Below are 10,321 nucleotides of genomic sequence, written 5' to 3'. Positions count from 1 at the left end.
TGGAAAGTTGCCATGTGGCCAACAAATGGAGAAAATAATTTTTGTCACTTTTAAAAACGTGAGCAATGGGTTTTGAAAAACATTTCACAAGAAACTTTCTCATATTAAATTAAAAATTCATTAAGAACCATAAAATAATAGGAATATGCTATTTGTACAAAATACGGTGTTTATAATAGTGTCCATTCGAAGTGGGTCTCCCTCCATGTGAGGGGTAAACACAATTATGGACACCTTGATGTATGTGTAGCATCACCTAAAATAATAAGTATGTTCTATGTCGATGTTTCAAAAAGAAATGCCCTTGTTTGAACCCCATTTTAAGGGGGATGCATTTTTGAATAGCGTATTAATGGAAAATAAGTGGTTTAAGAATAAAAAAATGTTTTGAATTTGCATGTAATATTATTTTATTGAAAAATGTGTGGTTGAAATGAAGTTAAAACTCTGTTTAAGAATGCATTTTTTCTAAAGATTGGGGCTCGAACAAGGGCATAATATATATCGTTCTAATATAAATTAATATTCAATCTTCTATTTTAAGTTTCTTACTTGAATGGCTTCCTTATCTCCTTTGCATCCACCTTGTAAACTTCTTCGACAATCAGTTTCTTCCATACTCTTTATTCTCTTGTCCTCCATATCTTTTGACAACATTAGCATCTTGTAATATTCACACAATACTTTTTTGTTTGTCTGAGGAGAATATACCAAAATATACATTTTACAAAGATGAGTTAAATACCTAATGTTAGTTAGAAGCAATATGTTATGTTAAAAACACAAAATTTGTAACGACCAAAATTTTATAATTTAAATCGCTACCAAACAGGATATACTCTAAGTACATTAACAAAAACAAAAAAATTAAAAATCACCAATAAAACATAACAAAATTTTATACTTATAACCCAATTAGACATGTTTAAAATTTCTAATTAAAAATTCTTATGAATTTAAAACTAAGAAATTGCTAAAAAAAAAAAAAAATCTTACTACGCCGGATTATTTTTAATGTGTCCCATAAGTCTTGGCACCACGACAACACCGTATCGCCCGCCAATCAATGACCCATTTTTAACTTGTGAAGAGTAGGAAAATGGTGAGTACATGAAAATACTCAATAGGACACGAAAATATGGTGCAATCCCAAATAAAAATTATTAAATCATGCATAAAAATATCATACTATCATATTATATCCTTAGAACCGGTAAGAGCTTAGTACATATCATATCTTTTGTACCGGATGGCCATAGCATAATATTTCACATCATATCATATCTTTAAATTTTATAAGTATAATAATTGATCAACATGAAAGATAATTGAAACGGGATAACATAAACTGCACCTTGAAACCCTACATTGTGAGATAAACCAGTTTTTGAAAGACAAAATCCAAAATCACGTTCCAAACTTATTTTTCTATGTATTGCTGCTACCGCCGTACGTGTATCTAAATTTTTCTAAGGTACATAATAAGAATCTTGTATGGTATCTAAGGTTGAAATGGAATATTAGAGGCCAAAAATATGTCAAAAAGTCGTGTTTGAAAGCGTGTTTCAACCCATAAAAACGTCTCAATCCCTAAAATCCTTTCAATTAAAAATCACTTCCACTTGTTTTCCCGTAAAATGTCTCAATTCCATACAATCAACTGATATTTCTAATCGTCACGTGGTAGTCTCACTATCAATTCCTAAAATCATGGCAATTAAATAATATTAAAATACAACTAGTTGACACTATTTTCAATCTCCAAAATCAAAGCAAATTAATATTAAAACCTACCATTTTCATTTTTTCCTTAACCATTTCTACACTTGCACATAATTCAAAAACAAGATAATTCCATACATATGTCAGCAGCACCATTTTCATTCCAAGTTTTAATTGAATTTCCAAACTAGTTTTTATCAACTTCTTCGAATGGCAATTTCTTGGTGCTTACTTATCCAAATTGACTTTTTCTCGTATACATGATTAATTGCCAACTATCCAATGAGCCCAATATTTATATATTTATGATTACTCTATCAATATTTAATTATTTGGCCTAATTAAAATTGAATATGATATATTTATCATTTTTGTCCCCAACTTTCAAAATTTAAAATAGTATATAAAATAAATGAGTTCTAGTATGTGAAAGTTTTCTAGACTTTGCAATCCCTCCTTAAATATTTTCGTCCTCGAAAATTTACCTCAACTAATTAAAGAGTTTTGGATACTTGGTTTTAAGTTCCTCTTCCTTTTCTCAAGTTGACTTGTCCTGTCCATGATTTCGACGTTGTAAATTGATCAGGGGACTTCTCTATTTCTAAGTTGATATACTTTTCTGTCCAAAATTATCATTGGGATTTCTTCATATGACAGGTCCTTTTGTACTTCCAAAGTTCAATAACTTACGAGACATTGTTGAGATCGTGAACATATTTCCTATGCATTGAGATATGAAATACATTATGCACTGTCACTAGTTCAGGTGGTAGGCCAAGTCCATAAGCCACACTACCAATCCTTTCAAGAATTTCAAAAGGTCCAATGAATCGTGGTCTCAACTTCCCTTTCTTTCCAAACCTTAGCACATCTTTCATTGGTGCTACTTCTAAAAAAACTTTATCATCCACTTGAAATTCTAAATCTTTTCTTCTATTGTCGGCATAACTTTTATGTCGGTCTTATGCTGCCTTTATTTTTGCTCTAATCTTATCAACTACCTTGATTGTTCGTTCGATGGTTTCCGGACCCGAAATTCTATTTTCCTTGATTTCATCACAATGGATAGGGGATCTGTACTTCCTACCATAAAGAGCTTCATATGGGACCATACCTATAGTGTCTTTTGAAAACTATTATTGTAAGCAAATTCCACTAACGGAAAATGTGTCTCCCAACTACCGCTAAGATCCAAAACACATGCCTTCAACATATCTTCAAGAGTTTGAATGGTTTTTTTCTAATTGTTCATCTATCTGTGGATGATAAGCAATACTAAACTTTAATTTCATCCATATAGCCTGCAAACTTTTTCAAAATTTTGATGTGAACCTCGAGTCTCTATCTGAAACAACGGTGATAGGAACTTCATGTAGTCTGACTATCTCTCTGATATATAACTGTGCGAGCTATTCCATACTAAAATTTACTTTGATCGGCAAAAAATAGGCTGACTTCATCAAATGATAAACATTACCCAAATAGCATTGTGACCCCTTGCTGACCTTGGAAAGCCTACTGCAAAATCCATCGCTATATGTTCCTATTTCTATTCTGGAATGTCCAACAGGTTCAATAATCCTGATGGCTTTTGATGTTCTATTTTGATTTGCTAACAAACGATACATTTCTCCATGAACCCAATTTTTCTCTTCATACTTCTCCACCAAAATGTATCTCGGAGATCTCGATACATTTTTGTACTGCCTGGATGTGCAGCATAAGGAGTAGAATAAGCCTCTTCCAATCTCCTATTTCTTATACTTTCATCTTTAGGTACACATAACCTTCATTTAAAAGTCAATGCATTATCTATAGATGCTTCAAATCCTATATGTTTGTTTGTACCAACCTCAGGTTTTATCTTCTGTAGAAATGGATCCTTATCCTGTGCTTCCTTGATCGATCCCGAAGAGTAGGTCGAATTATAAATGCTCTTATTCTCGCTGTAGTCTGAGTCGACGACGCTATGACTTCCAATTTCAGTTTCTCAAAGTCCTTTATCAAGTGTTCTTGCATCGTGGATAAAATAGCTAACAATGATTCTGTCTTTGCTTAGGGCATCTGCGACTATGTTAGCCTTACCTAGATGGTAATGGATTGTACAGTCATAATCTTTCACTAATTTCAACCATCTTCTCTCTCTCTCATATTCAGTTCCTTCTGTGTGAAAAATATTTAAGGCTCTTGTAGTCTTTATAGATTTCACATTTCCCACCATAGAGATAATGACGCCATATCTTTAGGACATAAACCACCGCTGCTAGTTCCAAGTCGTGCGTCTAATAGTTCTGCTCGTACTGTTTCAATTGTCTCGAGTCATAAACAATCATATTTCCATTTTGCATCAAAACACAATCGAAGCCTTATTTGTAGACATCGTTATAATTACAAACCCATCCGAGCAAGAGTCGAGACACATCTCCGTTTAAGTTCCTGAAAACACTTCTCACATTTTTCCATCCACTGAAACTCTACACCCTTTCGAGTCAACAGAGTCATTAGACCTGATATTTTTGAGAAGCCCTCAATAAATCTCCGATAATAGCAGGCCAATCCTAAGAAACTACGAACTTCACTTGCACTGGACGGGCTAGGCTAATTAGTTACTGCTTCAACTTTAATTGTGTCTACTTCAATTCCTTGGACGATAGCTACATGACCAAGAAAACCTATGCGATCAAGCCAAAATTCGCACTTCTTGAATTTGGTAGATAATTTCTCATTTCTCAAAGTATCAAGTACTACTTGGGGATTTTTACATGCTACTTCCTATCTTTGGATTACACAAGTATATCGTCAATAAATACTATGACGAGCTGGTCCAATGTTGATGAAACACTCGATTCATTAGGTCCATAAATACCGCTGAAGTATTAACTCGTAATGCCCATAATGAGTCCTGAAAGCAATTTTTGGTATATCGCTTGCCTTGATCCTCAACGGATGATACCAGGACCTTAAGACGATCGTTGAAAACACCATTGCACCCTTTAACTGCTTGAATAAATCTTCTATTCTTGGCAGGGGGCATCTATTTTTATAGTTAAATGGTTCATTTCTCGATAGTCAATGCACATCCTTATACTCTCATCCTTCTTCTTCACAAAAAATACTGGAGCGCCCCAAGGAGATGCACTCGGTCAAACAAAATTTTTTTTCCAACAACTCCTCCAATTGTAACTTCAATTCTTGGAGTTCTTTCGGTGCCATTGGGTACGGGCCCTTAGATACTGATGCTGCTCCGGAAACCAAGTCAATTGTAAATTCTACTTGCCTATCTTGTAGAATGTTGGGTAGATCTTCTGGGAATACGTCAGCAACATGTTGCACAATGTTAATATCTTTAATAGTTGTTTCTATATGTTTGGAACTGTTGATATTAATTAAGAATCCGTGGCATGACTCCTTTATCAGCATCCTCTCCACTTGTAAGGCCGACATGAGGCTAGGTAAAGCCTTGGACTTTGCTCCAAAGAAATGAAACTCTTCCCCTCCTGGTCTATGAAATAACACTTCCTTCTCATAACACTGAATGGTTGCATGATTGAGTCACAACCAGTCCATACCTAAAATAACATTGAAATCTTCAATCTCCAAAAGGTATAAGTCTGTCAGTAGTACATTTCCATCAATCCCTAACTTCATAGCCCGAGTCATCTGATTTGTTCAAAGAGTTCTCCTTGAAGGGATGCTATCTCTAATGTATTATCCATTTTCACAGGCCTTTGAAAGAAACACAGACTTCCATATACATTACTTAGCGATGAACAAAAAAACTTATTTGAGCAAAAAAACAAACTGCAACCGAACTCCAAAGCACTTCCCTTTGTTTGTAAAGCATAAGCTTCTCTCTTTGGGTTCTCAAAATTTTTAAAATCTATTTTAGTGTGAAATAAGTTCAAGCTTTTGTCTTGGTTTATGGTAACTGAGATAATGTTATATCGTAGATAATTGTTCGAAATTTGTTTCCTTTGGTGCTTTGAGGATTTGAACCCAATGTGAAATTAAGCCTTCTATGATATAACTTTAGGTGCAGTAGCAACATTAAACAGTAGACAAATCTTCAGGAACACAAGATAATGATGTACTTAAAATTCTATTTGTTTCGACTTGTTGTCTACTTATCTAACGGTAACTTCAGATTCTTGAATGTGACTTTTTGTTTACTTGTGTAACAGTTACTATAGACATATGCAGATCGTGTGTTGGTAGAATTTGATAATGAGAACGTTACCGACTCTGTTAACGTTATGGATGGTGAAACCTCTACGGGAGATGGTGTGATTGTGCCTGATGTATGTATGAAGTTTAAGGAGTTAAAAGATATGCTTGAGTTCTACAAAAAATGTGCTTATGCCATTGGATTTCCAATTAAGAAAAGGAATTCAAAAAACGAGGATGATGGAGAGTTTAGATATGTAACCTTGTCATGTAGCCGTGAAGGTCGAAGAATCGGTAATACGAGCTGTTCCTTCAATTTGCAACCAACAATATATATGGGTTGCAAAGTCAGGATCTCTGCATCGTCAGATATTCATGGATTATAGAGAATGAACAAGGTCCACCTTAATCACAATCATGAAACTAGTCCATCGAACTCTAGGTTATATCAATGTAACCGAGAATTGAGTTCACACCTAAAACGTAAGCTTGAAGTCAATGATTTAGCGGGAATTCCGTTGCATAAAAGTTTCAATCCTGTAGTTGTCAAAGCAAGTAGTTATGAGAACATGAGTTGCGTTGAGAAGGATTATCAAAACTATGTCCTCATTCTTTTTCCATTAAAATAAAAAATATGACCGTTATCCATCACATCAAGCTACTAAATTTGAATTTTTATCTCTCGTGTAGCCCATAATGGTTATATTTTTTATTCTCATTTTTTCAAAAAATGAAAAACAAATGCCCTCTATATTGAAAAAGTTAGACATTTAAGACTCGGTGAAGGAGATGTCGCTGCAATACAAGCATACTTTTCAAAAATGAAATTTTACTTTAGCATGGATTTAGACGATGAATCCCGACTTAAAAATGTCTTTTGGGCCGATAATCATTGCAGGCAAGCGTATAAGGAATTTAGCAATGTTGTTACGTTTGATACCACGTACCTGACAAACAAGTATGACATGCCTTTTGCACCGTTCATTGGCGCCAATCATAATGGACAGTCAACATTTCTTGGTTGTAGGTTGTTGTTGAGTGAAGATACATATAATTTTGTGTAGTTGTTCAAGACATGGCTACAATGTATGCATCGTCATGCACCTTATGAAATAATTACCAACCAAGATAGGGGCATGCAAAATCCAATTCAAATCGTTTTCCAAATATAAGGCACAGATAGTATTTGTGGCATATTCTAAAGAAGCTGCCTGAAAAGTTTGAGTACCACGACAAGAAGTCTTCAATATTTGAGGCAATACATGTATTAGTTTATGATTCTCAGTTTGTTAAAGAATTTTAAAATGGGTGGGCTAGATGATTGACAAGTATAGCTTGCAGAATAATGAATGGTTATCCAGCCTGTATGAGAACAAAAGTCATTGGGTTCCATGTTTTTTGAAGACGACTTTTCTAGGCAGGGATATCAACAACACAGATAAGTAAGAGTATGAATGCGCTCTTGTTCATTGACGATGTAAGAAACAAAGTGAAAATATTGAGAGCTTTGACAAGACATAGCAGTCGTGTTCATTTTTATGATGCATATGAAGACCATAACAATGTGTACATAGTGATGGAGTAAGGTATGCTTGTTTTATCTTAATCCTGTTTTAATTTCTGTAGTAGTATGTTAAACAATTTGTTTCGTTAATGGAAAATTTGCATGGTAATCATTTAATTTCTGTTCAATAACAATCTTGGAACTTTCTCTTTGAAAAATTACCCAATTGTAAGTTTAATTTGATTATTCTACTTCCTTCTTTATAAACATTGAACTTTCTCTCGCAGATTATGTGAAGGAGATGAGCGCCTAGATAGAATACTATCAAGGTATATCTACATCTGTATTTTTGAACGTTTTTCAATGCTTGGGATGCTATATATAAAACACTAATTTGCATATTCCAGTAGTCACTAACAAATCAAATTTATCTCCTTTGTTTCGGGGTGAAAAATACACTGAAGATGATGCGAAGACTATGGTGACACAAATATTAAATGTTGCTGCATTCTGCCATCTCCAGGGAGTTTCAATTTCCATCTTTCAGCAACTTTCCTTCATCAATGTAGCCAAATGAACAACAGCCAAAGGCAGCGGATAAGCTGGTTCAAATGCTTGATCTTGCACCAAGTTGAGGTTAGCAAGGACGTGAGAACAACGTTTTGCTATATCTGCTAAATTGAAAGATGCAAAGCCACGGTAGTGTTGGGAAAATTTATATATAGTTGCTGGACAGTGGTGGTTAGGGGTAGTGTTTGGTGTTTTTTTGCACAGAGACCAAATTTGTTGGACAGAGGCATGCCACTTTGGTGTTTTTAACACAGTTACAGTGGTGATGCACGTTAATGCTTGGTGTTGTTTTCTTTGCATAGACATTGTTGTACTTTTGTTTTTGTCTTTTTGGAGAATGTTGCTGTAGATTATGTGAAGGGATATTGAATGGTCTCAATGAATCAACTAATCTAGGCTGCAAATTATTTTATGGTACTAACTTGAGTGTTAAGTCATTTTATACGTGTAACTGCATTATATTAGCTTCGATGTCCACACCTTTGAACAGTATAATTTTGAACAAGTGGTAACTTTTTGCTACTCTAGGCACCAGTATCTTATAGGTGAAACTCTTTTCACTTCCCAACATCAATACCTCAATATGTATGGTCTCATTAGGCATGGTCAACTAACAAATGTATTTCTCTCAATTTTAATATGTAACTTGTCTAGTTGTGACACAAGCATTTGATAATCGCAACATATTGCTTTTTCACCAACAAGCATATTCAATCCAGACCACAAATAAAAATAGCCATCAAGCAATGACAACAAATAAAAATAGTTCAGCGTTGGTATTGGTGCTATTCATGGTTGAAGGCTTATTTTTAGACCAAGAAATGTATCTTACAATGTTCAATTAATCGTGTTCAATATCACAGAGGTCTCGAGCACCTTTTCTTACACTCAAATGCAATTATAATTTCATTCATACAAGATAATGCTTCACCAAGTACAATAGTGGCAATCCCGTCTTCAAAATATTACACATTCCTAATCCATGTCAATCAGTAGATAATACTTAAACACGAGTCATTTGAATTACTATATAAAGACACCGATAGCTAATGCGAGATAATGCTGCATATACAAAAGTTATGTCGAAAATTGAGCTAAAATTTTTATCTAATAATCAAGTCAATAGCTTCCCTTTTGCATTCGCTTCTGCATTAGAATTTGTCTCACATATTTTCACGTTCACCGAATTATCTCGGGATTCATCATCATTGAGGTGAACTCGAGCTTCAAACATTTGGTACATTTCTTCATCATTTTCGTTCGTTGCAAGGTTAACCAAAGAAGCATTGTCGCTAGAAGATTGACCGGGTGATTCTTCCCAAAATTTGCAATTGTCATTGCAACAGAGAAATAATCACCCTTATTTGCTGTCTGCTTCTCCACCACGAAACACTCCTCAAATCCATGCTTGAATTCTAGGCATCTGCATTTCCTTGGGCATTCGGTAAAAAATGGTCCCTAGCTCTACAACTATGACACATTCCAATATTCTTTCTACCCATTCTGCCATAGGAATAAACCGCACAGTTAACACAAATGAATTGACGGTCACTATAACAATTAAAGAAACCACTTCAATGTTGAAAAACATTGATAATTCTATCTCAATTTTCACAGTGATCATGCAATGTTAATATTATGATTGCTGACAACATGTTGGAATGCAACATACGTGGTTTGCTTCATGACTAATGTAGCATGTTAGAACCCCTCCAATTTAACAGCACTAAACTATGAGGAACCATGGAGGTGAAAACTGGAGAGTAACAAAAAAGAAACAGCAGCTTTGCTGGTGAATGCATTGGAGGTTATCACATAATGACATTGCATAATGACATTGGAAAATAGTGATGAAGATGCATAATGATATTCCACAAAAAAATTAAAAATATATAATAAAAAGACACCAACATCAGCTTTCAATTGTGCAAAACCCGAAAATGAAGAATGCAAAATGACCAGTTTAATTATGAGATGGCATATGATAAAGCCTTCGCTACATAATTTTGCCAGCCAGCGATGGTGAACTGGGAGCTAGTGAAACTTGGATGGAAGTGACAACACCAAGCGTGGTCGAAAACGGTGAGGCGACGACCAAACACCTGATGGAAGTGCACTTGAAGCACCGACAGTACCTTCGTCTGAAGTATGGTTGAAGATGGTAAAGCTTGGGTTCCAATTTGGGAGATTTGATTTGGGAGGATGATTAGGGTTCAATTTGGGAGAAAATAGTACGCTTTAGTCTTCCTGTTTTCGATTTTTTTAATCAGTGCCACGTTAGTCGGGAAATTATCCCTATCAACTATCCCTGTTTGCCTAGCAGGATTGGGAAAAAAAAAAAAAAAAAAAAAGGGGGTTAAA

Source organism: Olea europaea, chromosome 22, assembly GCF_002742605.1.
Source record: "Olea europaea var. sylvestris chromosome 22, O_europaea_v1, whole genome shotgun sequence".
NCBI classification, from domain to species: domain Eukaryota; kingdom Viridiplantae; phylum Streptophyta; class Magnoliopsida; order Lamiales; family Oleaceae; genus Olea; species Olea europaea.
This window is presented reverse-complemented; position numbering follows the sequence as displayed.